The following is a 19104-nucleotide window of genomic DNA, read 5'->3' as shown; positions in this document are numbered from 1 at the left end:
GGAGGAAAGAAAAACCATAAGAGACTCTTAATGCTAGAGAACAAACTGAGGGCTGATGGAGGGAAGAGGGTGGGGGATGGGCTAGATGGGGGATGGGCATTTATGGGGGCACTTGTTTGATGAGCTCTGGGTATTGTATGTCAGTGATGAATCACTGAATTCTACTCCCCTGAAACTGATATGCACTGCATGTTACCTAACTAGAATTTAAATAAAAATTTGAAGAAAATAACCCAAAAAACTCCACAGTAGGATATTATGTTTGGGGGAGTCAAAATTTACACGCGGATTTTCAACGGTGTGAGGTGTGGCAGGGGGTGCTCCAATTCCTCCAAGTGTTTAAAGTTCAACTGTAATTGGAAACGCAATTGTTGAAACCAGAGAGGCCAAACCAATAAAGTGATGTCCCCTGCCTTTGGTAGAAGAAATATAAACAAAGCCATATGGGAAATGGTTGAGAAACTGATGCTAAAAATAGGTCAGAAACCAAAGAGGACTCTAGCTCTTTGATTGTAAAAGAAGCACCAAGTGTTCTCCCCACAACAGATCGTCTTATCACGTCTGTATCTCTTGAATAATTGGCTTGAAGGCTACTGAAAAAAAATATTTTTGGTCATGATTTATTTATTTGAGATAGAGCACGTGCATGAATGCACATGCTCACGCAAGAGTGAGAGGAAGGGCATAGACAGAGCGAGAGGGAGAATGTCAAGCCGACTAGTCAATGAACATGGAGCCCAGTGAGGGACTCCATCTCACATCCTTTTGATTATGACCTGAGACAAAATCAAGAGTTGGATGCTTAACTGAGTGAGCCATCCAAGCACCTCTCTACTGAAAAAAATTTTTTCATTATTTCTTCTCCCAAATCAATAAATGAAAAAAAAAAAAAGTATCTCTGACTTGACTGAATGAAATCTATCAAAACCTGAGTCATTCTAAGCATGGAAGAAAGGAGGATTAAAATGGCTTTCGTTACAGCACCAATAGCTAAGGTTGCTGAGCACGGTCAACAAATCAGAAGCTTCCCACAAATTGCTCTCACCACACAAAGACACTACAAAACTGTATAATTTACTTCCCTGTGCAGGGTAGATCCCAGAGGCCCACAAATGCCTTATAACTTTCCTGGGATCAACCAGCTTGGACAAGGCAGAGTCCAGGTGGATCAGTGCGTATCCCAAGCTAGTCCATTCTCTCACCTTCCTGTCTTCAGGCAAGAAAAAGATGGGGTAGAGGCAGGGAGCAGCTGGGATAAGATTGTTTTTTTTTAAGATTTATTTATTTGAGAGAGAGAGCACACACACTCACAAAGGATTTGGGGGGAAAGGCAGAGGGGGAGAGAGAGAGTCCCAGACTCCATGCTTGACCTCACGACCCTGAGATTACAACCTGGGTAAGACTTTTTTTTTTTAGGAGCAATGCCATATCCTTGTAATGAAATGAAATGAGACTCGGCACGATGAATTTTATGCAAGTTGGAAAGGATGAGAACAACACTGGTAACTGTAAGATTGCTGTAAGATGTGGGGAATAATGTTAGTGGGGAACATTTGAAAAACAAGCAGATAATTCTCTTCTAAACTCCTTTGTCATTCAAGCATGTCATCTGGGCCATATTAGGGCTCAAAAGATATTTTGAACTAATAAATTTGTACCTCTATTAAAATAGAACTGGCTTTCTGTCTTATGCCATAGGTATTTGTGTGCTTTAAATCTCCCTTCCTGCATCGTTTCTTAATATAAATAGTCTCTTGCCTTTATGTAGCAATTTATAGTCAGATTTTGTGTACCTCATTTTACTTAGAGCAGTTCTATGTAGTTTGAAAGGCCAGCATTCTTATCCACATTTTAAGGACTTTGAGGTTGAAAGAGAAATGATTTGCTCAAAGTCACATACCTAGCACAGGGGAATGCTTGAACTTCAATTAAGGATTTCTAATTTTGCATCAGCTTTCTTTCAGACATGCAGAGTCCTCTAACAGAAGACTGCCCTTCTGATTCATCATTGCAGTGTAACACAGCCAAGCCCTACACCTTACTCAGAATAATATTCCATGAGTATCTGCTGGGTCATTTTTATGAATGAATGATTGAAGGCATGAATGAAACCCTCCAAGAAATGGCTGAATGAGGTTTGGCAATTTGACTTTCAGATCTGAGTGGAAAGTGTCCTGGTAAATTCCTCTGTCTACTCACATTTCATTTAAGTAAATATCCTCCCAGAGGCCCTCAAAGGAGATAGTTTTGCCACACTTCCCAGCTGAAAAATATTTGTGCTTCGTCCTTTCAGAGACCCTAAATCTCTCTCATCAGTGCCTAATGGTTTTGGGGATGACCCTGAGCAAGTATCCCATTAACCGAAAGAGAATGTTGTCATGTGCCACAGAGGTTTCTCATTATATGTCATCAAATTCAAAACAGAACCCTGTTTGGAATTCTTTCGTGAACAGCGGAATCACCCCACATCGTATGGCGTTTGGTAGTAGTGCTCACAATTAGCAACACTGTCACGGGTAGGAAGTGGTCCGGGCTAAACAGGAGCTGGGCCAGATGGGTCTTGGTGGGACCCCCTCCCCCTTCAGGCCCATTCAATGAAGCTGTCCCTGTGTGTGTGCAAAAGACATAAATCTATCTTTTACTTCTGTGTGTATTAAAGAAATGCATCCGCTTCTATTAATTAAAAGTCAACTGCTTCTGTTGACAGTGATCAGGGCAGAGCAGACACTTACGCCAAAGAAGCAGATCCTGGTGACAGGCCACAGTCCTCAGCTGGCTGTGAAGCAAGAAGATCTCGGACATGAACTAATCTGTCCTTGTCCTGGAAGGAAAGGGGCAGTCTCCCAACAGACCCAGGCTTTTACTTTCTCTATTGCAAAATGGCCCCAATGTGGGAACGCGGCTGGTAATCTCCGCAGGTGCAGAGAACACAAGACCCTATCTGATGAACAGTGCCACTGGCCTGCCAGTCGTGTGTAGCGGTGTTTATTTTGTCTTGGGATTTCCATTCTCCTCCCGACGCTGACAGTTGTTTCTGATTTTCCTGTTCACTTCAAATGGCTCCCCGCCCCTACGCCCCACAAATTTCTGTTCTTCCCTTCTTTACTTGCAGTGGTTCCTAAGTCATGTCTCAACCATTTCTACCTAATAAGAAGTTCAGCCAGTGTTTGATTCCCCGTGGATATTACATTATATATTGCAGGCATGTGTATACATAGCATAGATTCCACATACATAGTACATATAAACCTATATATAAAATAAGAGTAGTTCCTCAATATGGGAAAAAGTCTTCGTGCCTCATTAGAGAATTGTTTAGCTTGGCTTCCTTCTTACATACCAGTGTCCTTTTTCTGTCATAAAATAAATCTCATAACAGACAAATTTGGGAACAAGTTTTAAATAAAAAGTAAAAGAATTTCTTTTACTTTTTAGAGGGATAGAATACTATCCATCATAATTGACTACCTTAAATATTTTGGGGTATTTTTCTATCTCTTCTCACTTTTAAAATTGTAAAATATTTGTACGTTAAAAAAAAGTATAGAGAAACGCTTACTTTCTTGTCTTAGACATGATTCTAACAACGTTGATTTCATTTTCCTCCCCACAGTAGGTTAGAGATAGCAACTTTAAAGCAAGGAGATTGACAAAGAAAGATAGCAGGTAGACAAGAATTGAGACTCCCTAACTCTGCTGTCCTGTGCTTATCCTCTTGAAGGCTAGTAAGTGAGAAAAACAGGTTAGACAAAAGAATTGGGGCAAAAATTCCCTGTATACAACTTGAAACTGAGTCATCAAGACAAGACAACCTAAATGGGAGAGGGTATTTGCAAATTATACATCCAATAAGGGATTCATATTTAAAATACATAAATAACTTTACAACTCAACACCAAAAAACCCCAAAACAATCGAATTAAGAAATGGGTAGAGGAACTAAATAGATTTCTTTTTCCCAAGAAGACATAAAGATGCCCAAAAAAACACATGAAAAGATGTTTCACTTCGTTCATCATCAGGGAAATACAAATCAAAACCACAATGAGATATCACCTTACACTTGTCGAAATGGCTAATCTCAAAAAGACAAGAAAAAACGACTGCTGGTGAGGATCTGGAGAAATGAAACCCTCAGGCACTTTTGGTGGGAATGCAAACAGGTGCAGCCACTGGGAAACAGAATGGAAGTTTCTCAAAAAACTAAAAATAGAAATATTATACAATCTAGTAATTATACTACTGGGTATCTATCTAAAGAAAAGGAAAACACTAATTCAAAAAGGTACATGTACCCCTATGTTTATTGCAGCATTATTTACAAGAGCCAAGATATGGAAGCAGACTAAGTGTTCACTGATACATGAATGGAAAAAGAAGATGTGGTGTATATATAGTGGAATATTACTCAGCCATGAAGAAGAATGAGATCTTGCCATTTGCAGCAACATGGATGGACCCAGAAGGCATAATTCCAAGTGAAATAAGCCAGAAAGAGAAAACCAAATACCATATGACTGAACTCACATGAGAATGTAAGAAACAAAGCACATGAACAAATAAAGGTGGGGGTGGGGGAGACAAACAAAAACCAGACTCTTAAATACAGAAAACAAACAGGCTGCCAGAGGGGAATAGGGTGGGGGGACAGATGAAATAGAAAAAGGGGATTAAGAGTACACTTTCCATGATGAGCACTGAGTAATGTATAGAATTACTGAATTACTATATTGTACACCTGAAACTATATAACATTGCATGTGAATTATATTTCAATAAATCAAAAAAAATTAAAAATAAACTAGAGAAGATTACAAGGTTTGTGATTTATTTTAGCAACCTTTCCACTGAAGTCCAGATCTTTGGGAATTTTAACTTTGGGAAGATATAATATTTGAAGTATGCTGAGTTTATATCTTTGTTAACTCTTGCACAAAATTTGTCTTTACAATAAGTGTGTGAGCCCAGGTAGGCAAGCATTTTGCTTAGGAACACAAACACTAAGACCCAACTAGGCCCAGTGTCTTGTCTGGGTTGGCCAAGCATAGTTCTTCTGGGTCCTCACTTTGCCTGTTTCCTGCCCTGCACTGCCACCCTCTTTTCCTTCTCTGGAGACCTGGACCAGGGCACTCTAAGATCAAAGCTAAGAACACTGATTTGACAGAGGTGGGTGGGACACACGCCTGAGGGCCAGACAGCCCAGGTTTGATTCCTGGCTCAGTTACTTATTAGTATGTGACCTCTCTGAGCCCCGATTTTCCTATCTGTAGCATGGGGAGAATCTTACCTCCATCTTAGGGTCACTGGCATATTTAATGAGCTATTTCACATAAAAGTCCTTAGACAAATACTTGGTGGTAGGCAATGAATACAATATACCAGCATCCAACCTATAGCAGAATACATGTGATTTTAAGAAAAAATTATGATTTAAGTATAGAAACTTGTATAATGCATTCCTGCCTTTCATATAATATTTTAATGCTTCTGTCCTATCTTATTACTAAGTTGGGTTTTTTCCAATTTAGACGTTTATTTTTTTATTTTTTTTTTTAGACGTTTATTCTTTAAAAGTTAGCATTAGGACTCAACAAATAAACTGTTTGAGCTCCAGCAAAGTGACATAGTTTGTCCATGCCTTTGATTCATGGTGTGGTTCAAGTCCCTGCTTTCGTCAGAAGTTAGCATTAGGACTCAACAAATAAACTGTTTGAGCTCCAGCAAAGTGACATAATTTGTCCATGCCTTTGATTCATGGTGTGGTTCAAGTCCCTGCTTTCGTCAGAGTTTGGGAACAGTGCTAATGACACTAGTAAACGAAGCTTTTTAGTTTGGGAACAGTGTTAATGACACCGCAGTAAAAGGAAGCTTTTTCACTAAAAAGTTTTAAATACATTAGCGAGGGCTATGCTGTAGTCCCCACCTCAATCCCTACTGTCAAGCCTCTGGAGGGATCCTGTTTTAGGGAAACGAAGTCACCAATTTTTTTTTAATTATAGAAATATCTTTATTTATTGTCAACTGTGCAATGTTTATAGGAAGCCACAGAAGGATCCTGTTCTAGTGGCAGTTGGGGGTGGTTGAAGTGGCCACTGGAAAAAGTTCACATTTAGTCTTTAGCAAACAAAAATTCCAGTGTTATTTGATGCAAAATTCTTTTTCTTATACCATTCTGGAGTGGGCTGGGAAGCTAGGAAGGAAGGGTGAGCTGTGTGGTGGGAGCCGGTGAAAACATCTTTCTTTTCATGCCTATTATTAAAGCGGCTCCATAGGAACTGTACTCTTTCTCGCTCTGTTCTCTCCTAATTATTTGATTATTTCCATTTATGAACTTAATTGCTATGTAATTGTAATCATAATGTATGTTCTACTTTGTATTCTTTATTTTTCACTGAGAAGCAATTTGAAAATGTCTCTACAAAGTCTTCCCCTTTCTCCTTTGAAATTGTGTGCTATTTTATAAATTTGGTACAAATTTATGTGACCCTATCTTTGTACATTTTCCAATATTCATATATATATATATATACACATGTGTGTGTGTGTGTATATGTGTATGTATGTGTGTGTGTATGTGTATATATATATATATATATATATATATCTTTTTTACATGTAGTTTTTTTTCTTCTTTTGAGTTATTATTTTGGGACCATTTCCCAAAGGTAGGATTAATAGGTCAAAGAATGTGAGCACTTGAGGTTTTTGTCACCTAACACTGTCAGAACTTCCCAAAATGTGAACAGAGTTGTGGGGGTGATTGTTTTTAAGAGAAAATGAAATAGGATCTTATATTTTTAAGAAGAGAAAGGCAGGATAGGATAGGAGAGTAACTGAAAGAGTAAAAAGGTGTGAAGAACTTTTTTTTTTTTTTAAGATTTTATATATTTACTTGACGGAGAGAGACACAGCGAGAAAGGGAACACAAGCAGGGGGAGTGAGAGAGGAAGAAGCAAGCTTGCCACTGAGCCAGGAGCCTGATGTGGGGCTCCATCCCAGGACCCTGGGATCATGACCTGAGCCGAAGGCAGACGCTTATCGAATGCACCCCAAGAACAACTTTAAAGGACCATTTCCAGATGGGTATAGTCTTGGAGCCTATGAGATGAGGCCAGAAGGGGCATGGAAAAGGAGAATTCACCTTTTAAAACGAGACTGCTGACATATGAAGCTAATCTGTAAGTAGAAGAGCCCATTGCTCCTCCCTTTTTTTATTTGTGTCTTCTGTTTATTTAAATTCAATTAGCCAACATATCATACATGCCAATAACCAGCAAGGATCGAAGCAGTAATCAAAAACCTCCCAATAAAACAAGAGTATAGGGCCAGATGGCTTCCCAGGGGAAGTCTACCAAACATTTAAAGAAGAAATAATATCTATTCTACTGAAGCTGTTTCAAAAAAAAATTAAAATGGAAGGAAAACTTCCAAACTCATTCTACACTCTTCTCTTTTACTTCAGGGTTACCCAGTGGAATCGTTTCCATAAATTAGCCTACTGGTGGGGAAGTTTTACTCCCCGGCCTTTGTGGTACTCAGTCCTCATACACTTCCGGCTTATTTTTAATCATTTGGATGTGCCCTTGGTGAAATGGGTACTTTTCCCAACCGAAGATTACGAAATGGGCCTCATATGTCCAGCAATTGACAGGATGTCCAAGTATGTGTTGCCAAACACTGGGGTCCCTGTGTTGAGCCATTCAATAAATGGGAGAAGGGGGGACATGGAAGAGGTTGAGCTGCAGTTTCCCACTAGTGAGTCTCATTTATATGGCAAAACACCCCACGCATGTATTGCTACTGACAATACTGTGCCGAGTGTTCTCTTACTCTGATATTCCCAGGCTTCCACACTAAATACATGCTAGTCATCCTCTGTTTCGGGATCTTTAAAGATAACCTGGCCAAGACTGCTCTTCTTTCTTAAAGATTGTGGGAAACGTAGGCATAAATTCTTGCAGTCTGTACGATTCCCAAACTCAAGGATGTGATGGATTTCAAAAGCAACAGGTCAGATATAAGTGAAAATGTAATAAATTATGATTTCCTATTAGAAAAGATTAGGAGATCTCACTTTTTAGTCCTGTTTTGAAGCTTTTAGATATTGTTCAGTTGTTCAAGTGTAAGTAGATACATGATTTTATCTGATCCTCACAATACTTGTGGGTCAGAAATATTATTCATCCACATTGAAGATGGTGGGGGAAACACAGAAGAATAAGTCAAGTTTTCCAAGCTCATGGAGCAGGTGAGCAGTGCAGCTACACACCTCTAACCTGTGCCATTGGCCTCTAAGCTCACTCTCTGTCCACGTCAGCAATCCTGGCCAGGGTCCTGGTTCAACACATAAAAGGCTGTGTTACCCATTATTATTAATACTGTAACTGAGGAAAAGTATTTGCCTCCCAATTTCAGGATGTGAGGCAGAGAGGGATGTGAAATGATCTGGAATCTAATGACGTGAGATAAAGTACGCTAAGCTTGTCTTTTGAGCCCGCAGACTCTGTTCCTGTACCCTGAGCTCTTTCCACTATCCCCGCTTCAAGTACACTAAGTCAGACTGTTCAGGGCTGCGGCCCAAGAACCTATATTAAAAACAACAAAACAACAACAAAAGTAGACAAACAAAATGGAAAGGTAAACTAATTTCTTGCATAAGAAAACAGAAAGACTTACTACATTAAGATATCAGTCCCCCCTAAGTTAACCTTTATACTATTACCTCAAAACAACACTTGAAGGAAAAAAATTCTTAGAAGTGAGTCACCGATGCCAGAGTTTGCTGAGAAAAACTAACAAGCACAAACAGGCAAGAATTTCTGGAAAAGGAAAGCAGTAGCAGGATTTGCCTTAAGGGATTTTTATAACATATTACGAAGAAACTGGCTCCCACCATCTTGCTGCTCTGCCGCCTCCCTCACACACAGGCCTTAAGTGACGTACAGTCAATGTGTTCATCTTCCTCAAGTCAGCACCACATTTTTGAAGAGACAAAAGTCTCACGGTGAGCAGAGCACGAGGAGCCAGGGGCAAGAAGAATGAGTTCTAAACGGCACTGGAGAGACAATGGCTGAAGAGGTTGAGGAAGACACGGTAAGGGCCTACTTAGCCAGAGCGATTTCATCTCAGTTAAACAGTGATTTTGTTCTTTATGCAGTAAAACTTAAACTGACGCTGCCCCCCTCGCCCCAGGGGAACTTACTTAAAAGCAAATCCAGGAAACCAGTAAAATATGGTCCACCAGTCCCAGATAACAGAGCCCAAATACAAGGGCGGGTCAGGTCAGGTGGAGATAACACAGCCCGGATGCGGGGATGAGTCCGGCCAGGTAGAGACATCCAATCAGTGGGGCAGGCATACTGTCTCCCTAGCTACCAAAGAGCGTGGGCCCCGCCTTTAGGGTGCCTTTTGGGGGCCAATTCTGACCAAGGTGATAGGCTAGTTCAAAAAGCTACTATGGGGTAAATTGTAATTCAACTGGCCACCCGTGTGTGACCTAGCATGACTGTGCAGCTTTCCCTGTGTGTTGCTGACCTAGCATGATTGGGCAGTTTTCTCTGTATGTTGCAATCTCATTGGCCACCTGTGTGTGCCAAGCTCAACCACATGGCCTTTGCTCTATAAAAGTTAGTCTGTGAGGCTGGGGGTGGTCACCCTCTCTGTAAGAGGCAGCCCCGAATGGTCTGTTTGATTCTCGATGCTTGGCGCGAAATAAAGCTTTGCTTGACCTTCGCTTTGTATCAGTCTCCCTCCTTTGATCACGGACCGTATCAGACACATGTTACTGAGGGTGTGTGGAGACCCTGATACCTATTTGTCCACAGATACATTTGTATGAAATACTTTGTATATGAAAGTCTTTCTTCTTGAAAATCTATCTTCTAATCCTTCAACAATGTCTGTTTTTTTTTTTTTTTTGACAGACAGAGATCACAGGCAGGCAGAGAGGCAGCCAGAGAGAGAGGAAGGGAAGCAGGCTCCCTGCCGAGCAGAGAGCCCGACGCGGGGCTCGATCCTAGGACCCCAAGATCATGACCTGAGCTGAAGGCAGAGGCTTTAACCCACTGAGCCACCCAGGCACCCCAACAATGTCATTTCTTTATTCACTTCTGAGCCCACCCTGTTTTCAAGCAACAACTGGCTTCTGATTTCCCAAATTTCTGCAGTTTTAGGCGCAGTGGGGCTTTTGGGGGGAGTGGGGTGCAGGAAGCCATTTCCTCATGTATAGTGTTTGTAAAGCACGTTATTTCCAAGGATTAAGTGGAGTGGCCCAAGTCCAGACCCTCCTGGTAGGTGGCTATAGTCCCACTAGAATTATTAAGAGCTCCTCTCATAGACATCCTGATTTGTGTGGTAAACTATATGATCACCCTGTTTATAAGGCAAGGGCTACTTATATTTTAGTGTAGGAGGATGATACTCTTTCCTAGATGACCTTGAATTCCTCTCTAAGATACAGAAGAGCGTCCCACACACCCCAAACTCCCTCAGCTTGAACATGCTTGGGCTGACTCGAGGGCCTTCTGGGATGCAGGCCTGAGAGAGCGCTGAGTCATCATAAACAAGATAGCGTCCCTGAGTGTTCTTCAAACATGCTGCCTCTAAGCCACCACTCTGTTCCAGTTAGATAAACGGGTGTGGTGGAAGCCTACTCTTCCCACAGGCGAGAAGAAAAGTGGAGATAAAGGGAGAAAGGCTCTTTGTGACCGGAAATGACTCCTCTGTCTGTTTGCAATATGAAAGCAGGGAAAGGAAAACAAGAGAAAGAGATCCATTTAAAGCCACCAAAGACTCCAGGGTCCTCTCCCTCCCTAGTCCCCAGGCACTCATCTTAGTGAGAGAGGCTTTGATAGGAAGGCTGTTCTGGAAGAGATGCTGGCCTCGGAGCTGCTGTTCAGAGCTCCTGTGACGTGGCAGTTTCTATAGAGACGAGTCTCTTTCCTAGGAGAGCTCCGTAAGCAGGATACACAAAACCCTAGCAACCAGCTGAAGGCTTTATTTCCTTTTTATTTTTTTTTAATATGAGGATTTTGTGTACTTGAATTCAAAAGGCTCTCTCTTCCCTGGAAAGGCAGTTTTGTGGCAAGCAGGAAAGGGTGGGCTAGTTTGCCTGGGGGCTGAGAATGTGGAAATAAGATTAGAAGGTGGTAGGTGGACTAGGGTAGGGAGAGGAAGGAAGAGAGGTTGCTCCTTACTGTGTTGGGGTGGTTGGTTTCAGCCTGATTTCATCTTCCAGCCTGCCCTATGGGAGCCCATCCCCACTGCCATAAATCCATGAAATGATACCCCTAGGGAGAAAACAAAACTGTGATTGCCTTAGCAACCTCATTGTTGTCTTCCCTTTCACCTGCCAATTCCAGGCATTTTTAGCAGGGAGAAGTCAAGGGCTCAGGGGGTGGGTGCAAATCTGAGAGCTGTGCAACACAGGGAACCTGATTACTTGGCATTTAGCAAATGCTCCATTCAGCTGCTCTTCCCATCAGATCAGCACAAACATCACTTCTCAAGGGAAGTCTTCTTTCTTAAGGAGGGACTGCATTTGGCTACATGTAAAGGGACCCAGCTGAGGTGCTGAACCAAACAGGGATCATTTTTCACCAAAGAGGGAATCCAGAAGGGGCAGTTCAGGGCCTGCCAGCTCCACAGTGTCATCCAGGTCCCAGGTCCTTCTGTCTTTGCCTGGCCATTCTTGAAATGTTTCGTCCTCACGGTTCCTCTGTGGTCAAAGATGGCTGTTCCAACTCCAATCATCATCCCAGGCAAGATGAAGGAGTAGCAGATTCGACGAGGGAGAGGCAGTGCCCACATTGAGAAGCAAGACCTTTCCCAGTAGATTTCTACTTCTACCTCACCGAGCAGGACTGAATCCTGTGGCTCCCACCTTCAGAGAGGCTGGGAAATATGGGGTTTTGAATCGTTTCTTACCTGAGCAAATTGCCACCATAAAGAGTGGCTATGTTTTAAGAGCAAAGCTAAGAATAACTATGGACAAATAGTTACTGGCAAATGCCACTTCTGCCCTGATCATCTCTCCACACCTACTACCTCCAGGTTAGATGACCTCTCGCTGCTCTACACCCTCATGTAATGGCGTGCTGAAAAATGTTTAACAGCCAGCTCCCTGGGACAAACAAAAAGGGCACTAATTGGTAACATTTGCTGATTTCTGTGGTAGAAACACCTCCATCATGACCAATTTCAAGCCATCGATATGATGTCCGTGAATACAGAGTTGGGGAGCGATACAGGGCAATACAGTATTCTATCTAGTATTGAAAATACAAAAGACACATATAATCTCAAGAGCAGAAATAATGCAGAAATGTAAAATAATTAGGGTTTCCACCTCTGCTCTACAGATACGCATGAGAAATCGAGGAGCATGGTAGAGCATTCCTAGCTTAGAGAGCTCAGCGCCACAAATCTTAGCTTTAAATTTAGTTCGTGACCCATGCGTATCTCTTAGAAGATTAATATGTGGTTACCATTTTAACATAATTCAAGCCTCACTCATGTGTCAGGAGCCCACTGCTTCAGTCTCTAACACTCAAGCAGGAATGAAATGAGAAAACTGGCACCTCTGTTCCCAACTCTTTGGAGACAGTGTAGGACTGACATGTGGTAAGGAAAGAAAATGGGAGAAAGGAGTGGAAGGTTACTGAACTGTGTTGGTAACCATGGCTGGCACCACAGCTGAAGAAAGGAGAAGCTACAAATTCTTCTGCATGTATCTCTGTGTTGGAACCTGACCTTGTGATTCTGAACACTCACACATTTTATGAGCCCTGCATTCAGTCAATTAACTGAAAAGCTGTTTTTCATTTCCTGCTGTTAAAGCCAAACTACATGAGGTATGGGTTTCAGGGTTTATTGCCTGTACACATTAACAAGTTTTCTCTTCTAACATGAGATGCAAATGTTGTCAAGTAGACAGAAGATAAGGCTACCTATGCTGCTGCCCGTTGGACTAATCACTGGAGACTGGACCTTTCTGGATGCACTCAAAAAAGCTTCAAGTGTAGCATACTGTATGCTCACCTAAGATGGTGAGCAAGATTGGTTTCTTTGTGAAACCAAGGGCAAGATGTAACCAGCAGCCTCATTCTCAGGCTGTGAGAAAACTCAGTTCATCAAAAATGTCATCAGGCAGAGTCTGTGACTTGATTTATTAAAAACATTTATTCTTGGGCTCTTTCGGGGACTGGAAGGCTCTAAAAATAAGTACAGACTTAGTTTCAGGTCCTGATGTAGAGCAAATGAAGTTCCCATTTGTTGTGAAGGGGCCATTATCCAAGCCTGGGGTTTCAGCTTGCATGGAAACCTCTAGATAACTGCTGTTGGACATCAGCTTGAAGTGCCCAAGAAAGTGTGTAATATTTGGTTTTTGCAGGCTAATGGACAATACTGCCCCTCTAGTGGTACATACCTGAATTGCAGGCCCAGTGCCTTGGAAGGACCAATCAGTAAAAAGGAGAGATGTCTTGCAAATTCAAATATTATAGTAACTTAGATTTTTATAGCACTTACAATTTTAAAAGTTCTCTCACATGCACTCTCTCTTTTGACTCTCACAGACATTCTGTGAAAAATGACTAGCATTTCATTTTACAGATGAGGTTACAAAGATAAACTATGTATTCAAGACAAGAGTTATTAATAGGGATGCCTGGGTGGCTCAGTGGGTTAAGCCTCTGCCTTCGGCTCAGGTCATGATCTCAGGGTCCTGGGATCGAGCCCCACATCAGGCTCTCTGCTCAGCGGGGAGCCTGCTTCCTCCTCTCTCTCTGCTTACTCGTGATCTCTCTCTGTCAAATAAATAAATAAATCTTTAAAAAAAAAAGAGTCTATTTCTTGGTTTAAAAAAAAAAGAGTTATTAATAGACTCAGGTCTCCTGACTTTAAATTTCAGCCTCTTTCTACCATATTATGGTTCTTTCCTCTTTTAAACATCAAAATGAACTTCCTCTGTGTCCTGGCCAGGTCTGAGAAATAACTACAATGTAAAAGTGATTATTATTTTCCTTTGTCCAGTCAACGTATTGCCCTTGCCCTATGTAACAGTTCAGAAAACAATTGTTTTACAAGGAAATGCTTTCTTTTAAAGATTTTATTTACTAATTTGAGAGAGAGAGTAGGAGAGTGAGTGAGCGGGGGAGGAGCAGAGAGAGAAGGAGAAACAGGCTTCCTTCCCACTGAACAGAGAGACACGCAGGACTCAGTCCCAGGACCCTGGGATCATGACCTTAGCCAAAGGCAGATGCTTACCCAACTGAGCCACCCAGGCACCCCTACAGGGAAATGCTTTAACCTTAAGAGAGAGTCCCCAAATAAACTGATACTTATATGATCAATGAATGTACAACAAAGGAGGCAAGAAAATGCAGTGGGGAAAAGAGAGTCTCTTCAACAAATGGTGTTGGGAAAACTGGATAGCTACATGCCGAAGAATGAAACTGGACAGAACTGGACCACTTTCTCACACCATACACAAGAATAAACTTAAAATGGATTAAAGACCTGAAAACATAAAAATTTGTGGAAAAAACAGAGGCAGTCCTCTCTTTCTAATACACCTCAACAACATTTTTCTAGATAAGTCCTCTCGTGCAAGAGAAACAAAAGCAAAAATAAACTGAGAGATCTTCTGCATAGTAAAGGAAACCATCAATAAAACAAAAGACAATCTAGTTAATGGGAGAAGATATTTGCAAAGGACACATCCCATAAGAGATTTATATCCAATGCTACCATGTGGTGGAACTTAATAAAAATTTATTTAAGACCCCCCCAAAAAGAGATTTATATCCAAAAATATATAATTTATATCCAAAATATATATATATAAATTTTATAAATATATATATCCAAATTTATATCAAATATATATAAATACATATACGAATATATAAATATATATTTATATATATATATGTTAAAGAACTTAGACCACTCAACCCAAAAAAAACACAAAGAATCCAATTAAAAAATGGGCAGAGGACCTGAATAGACATTTCTCCAAAGAAGACATACGGATGGCCAACAAACACATGAAAAAATGCTCACCATTTCACTTGACATCAGAGAAATGAAAATCAAAGCCAAAATGAGACACCATCTCATACCTGTCAGAATGGCTAAAATCAAAAACATAAGAAACAACAAGTGTTGGAGAGGATGAAGAAAAAAGAAAATGCTTGTGCACGTTGGTGGGAGTGCAAACTGGTCCAGTCACTGTGGAAAACAGCATGAACGTGCTTCAGAAACATTAAAATAGAAATACCATATGACCCAGGAACTCCACTAGTAGGTCTTTACCCAGAGTGGGGGGGGGGAACTTATCTGAAAAGATACATACACCCCTATGTTTACTACAACTTTATAATAGCCAAGATATGCAAACTAAGTGTCCATCAATAGGAAAATGGATAAAGAAGATGTGGTATAAGTATACATATATTTATACAATGGAGTATTAGTCATAAAAAAGAATAAGAGCTTGCCATTTGTGACAACATGGATGGACCTAAAGGATATTAGGCTAAGTGAAATAAGTCAGAGAAAGACAAATACATTATGATCTCACTTACATGTGGGATATAAAAAACAGAACAAACTAACAAGCAAACCAAAGGAGGGGGGCAGAAAAACCCAAAGAATGTTTTTGCTATCTTCCACTGCCCTAAAATAAAAGCTATGGATGTTAAGTATCCCCAACTCAGGCACACATACACACACATAACACACACTTACACATAACACAGGAATACACACTTACACATAACACAGGCACACACACAACATGCGTACCTACGGGTTCCTTTCTAAATGGATTTTCCTCTCCTGTACTTCCTTCCATAGGCCTTGTCTTTGCCATGACACAGAATAGAGTGGAGAAGAAGAAACACGGGACCCTTCTGCACAGATCCATCTGGTGCTCAGGGCCGTGCCACCAGAGGCCTGCCACTTTCACCAGGGTCTGGGCACCAGCTACCATGGAGCAGAGAGCTGGTGCTAGAGTGGGAGGGCCTAGCCAGCAACCTGGAAGGGGAGTCTTTCCTTACCATGGAGTTGCTCTTATTTTTATATGCACAGCAAATCATTGCCCCAACTTTGGATGCAATTACTCTTTCCCAAGTATTTAGGTGCTTTTCAACATGAGCTGCCAAACTACAGATACTCAGAAAAGACCCTAGGTAAACCCGTGCAGCCTGTCCTCAGCCTGGTTCCTGGATACTGCAAGAAACTCTCCCAAAGGAGAGAGGAAAGAGACTGGGCAGCCCTTTTTCTGAAAACTTGGTCACTGGCATAGAGCCCACCTTGTCAAGGCCACTACCAGGGATCACCCAGGGGGATGGACACATTGTACATGTGTGGTCGGGGCAGGGCGGGGGGAGGGGTGCATTTCACATACTCTGGTCTGACTTGTAGTCCTGTATCACTCATCTCATATCCTAGAACCAGCCCATAAGTTAAGTGCTTTGGGCAGTGCAAAAATGGTCAGAGGGAAGGGAGCTGAATTCTGAAGAGGAGAAGAAATATGAAAACACTGTGAAGGGAAAGAAAGATGTGGACGGTGGCTTGAATGGAGAGAGACCCAGAGAAATAAATTCTCCTTCAATTACCAGAGGTACTAAATGAATGGACTTGTCCCTGCAGCAAGGTAACAGGCAGCTAGTCAAGACAGAGACATCCATGCCTGCCTACAGTCCAAAAGAAAAGGCAGCAGTTTTCTGTTTTGTTGGATAAGCAGGATGGAAACCTTGAGAGCTTGCTTGATTTCATCGAATGCTTTTGCTGATTAAAGACTAGAAGCTGCCTGGGTTCTTTAACTCCTGCCTCTAACAAACATGTGCGGTAGAAGAGATGCACACATATTTACCTGAATTTAAATGTGCTCCTAAGGTCCCAACCCAGCAGGCATCCAGACTGGAGCTTACCATTCTCTTGAAGACACTGAAGGCCTGGAATCCAACAAGGGAATGGAGTCCAAGCGTGAGTCCCCGGCAGAAGCCAAGAGAGTTGGGAATCACCGACTGATGTTACAAACAGCAGCGCTTCGGGTGCAATCACTGTCTCTAGGAGCTGCAAAACAAAGACAAACGCACCTCTGAAGCACATGCGGGCCTCAGGATGGTACCCTGGGTAGGCCTAGTGATAAGGGAAGGGAAGAACCAAATAGGTCGGAGGTAGAATGACCATGTGGCTTGACTCTAAGCGCCCCACCACCTGCCAGGTTCCTGGGCTCGGGCTGATGGTTAAGCTCTTCCAAGGAAGATAAGGATCCTCCTGGGTAAGAGATCAGCTTGTGGGAAGTGCGAAAGAGATTCTGTCCCTCAGTGAGAAGCCCTGACACCTACCTACTCTGAGTGGGTGTCAGAGAACACAGGCCTACTTTCATGAGGGCAAAACCTTGGCTGCATCATAGCAACACTTCTGAACTCAGCCAACGAAACCAGAGGGAGTCCTGGGGGTCTCAACTGAGAAAACAGGATCTTTCCTTTGTGCCCAGTTACTCCTTTATCTTAAGGCACACTATTTCTCTCAAGAAGACAGAGTCTGGAAAATAATCTTTATTGAAGACCGTAAAATTGGAATGCAGCAGTGGGTTCCCAAACCCTATCCTCTCTTTTTGATTAGCTGAAGAAACAGAGGTCAAGTCCCCACGGTTAGTGGTAGAGTTAAGAGTAGAGCCTGGATTTCCTTGTTTTCATGTTAGCCTCAGTGCACCCCACCCTGCTACCTTTACTTTGTGCCCCCTGTAGGGATTTCCAGCCAATCCACCAGGCTCGGTGAACCAAGAATTTTTTTTAATGGACTATTTTTCTTTTTTTTTTTTTTTAAAGATCTTATTTATTTATTTGACAGACAGAGATCACAAGTAGGCAGAGTGGCAGGCAGAGAGAGAAGGGGAAGCAGGCTCCCTGCTGAACAGAGAGCTCGATGCGGGGCTTGATCCCAGGATGCTGGGATCATGACCTGAGCCGAAGGCAGAGGCTTCAACCCATTGAGACACCCAGGTACCCCATTCATGGACTACTTTTCAAGAGCAGTTTAGGTCAACCTCAAAATTGAGTGGAAGGTCCAATGATTTCTCTCACACATAGAGCTTCCTCTATTATCAATATTGCCCCCAACCCTGCCCCAGAGTGGTCCATTTTTGACAAATACTGAACCTACACTGATACCCCATGGTCACCCAAAGTCCATAGTTTATATTAGGTTTCACTCTTGGTGGTATATTATTATATCATCATATGGAGTAGTTTCACAGCCCTATAAGCCACTGCACAGAGAATTTTCATGACAGCTCTTATAACAAAGAGCCAATCATAGGGCTTCGCTTCTTTTAGTGTGGGATTCATGTCTGGCACATAGTTGTTTGGGTGCTCACTGGCTTGAAGACGTTCCTCTCCCTCACATTGCTTGTTGGCACCTTGGATGGAAGTGTTTTCAACATGCAGGTCCAGGATTAGGGCGCAAGAATGTCTGCCTGACAGACAGGATCAAGGCAGGACCAACTTGTGATGTAGAGTTGTCACTGTAGACAAAATTTGTCTTTGGAAACTCCTACTTCTACCCCGCCCCCAATACCTGTGGGCGCACACACACACACGTCCCCTCTATTCCTTTCTTCCAGTACGATCAATGGCTCTCTGTCCTTAAGGATCCTAGTGCCCTTTCGCAACATCTTCTGTTCTATCAAAGAAAAATGCTTCTGGGAAGGGATCCAGTGACAATTATTTGCTATTCAGTGTTGACTGAAGCTGTTATAGTTTCCTTCCCAGGGTTGTGTGCACCATGGGCCTTGGTTCTCCTTTTTAAATGAAAAGCTTTTATGTTTAAAAAATTTCCAGTACTTAAAAGCATGTAGGAAGAAAAAAGTCCTTTCCTTGGTCCTTGAAATTGCCCCAGATTACATCTGCTCCTTCTGCTTTGCATAGCACAGGGTCTGGCCTCCCTACAGCCAGAGACAATAATGAAGAGCCCACAAAGGATATAAAGGTGATTTGAAACAGAAAAGGTCATTTGAGCAAACACTAAAGTTTATTTTTTCCAAAATATAAAGCAGGTTAAGAATAGACCCCTGGCTCTCATACTGTGGGG

General features: G+C 42.0%; 1 long non-coding RNA gene across 2 annotated transcripts in view; it reads right to left on the bottom strand.

Moving 5' to 3' along the window:
• The window catches only part of LOC123938197, a 133658-nt gene that overhangs the window by 22922 nt on the left and 91632 nt on the right, over positions 1 to 19104 (bottom strand). For both annotated transcript variants that reach the window (XR_006817684.1, XR_006817685.1), the window contains exon 5: positions 16938 to 17082. This is a non-coding gene — a long non-coding RNA (uncharacterized LOC123938197). The remainder of the gene's footprint in view (positions 1 to 16937; positions 17083 to 19104) is intronic.

Source organism: Meles meles, chromosome 3 (genome assembly GCF_922984935.1).
Source record: "Meles meles chromosome 3, mMelMel3.1 paternal haplotype, whole genome shotgun sequence".
Classification (NCBI taxonomy): domain Eukaryota; kingdom Metazoa; phylum Chordata; class Mammalia; order Carnivora; family Mustelidae; genus Meles; species Meles meles.
This window is presented reverse-complemented; position numbering and strand designations above follow the sequence as displayed.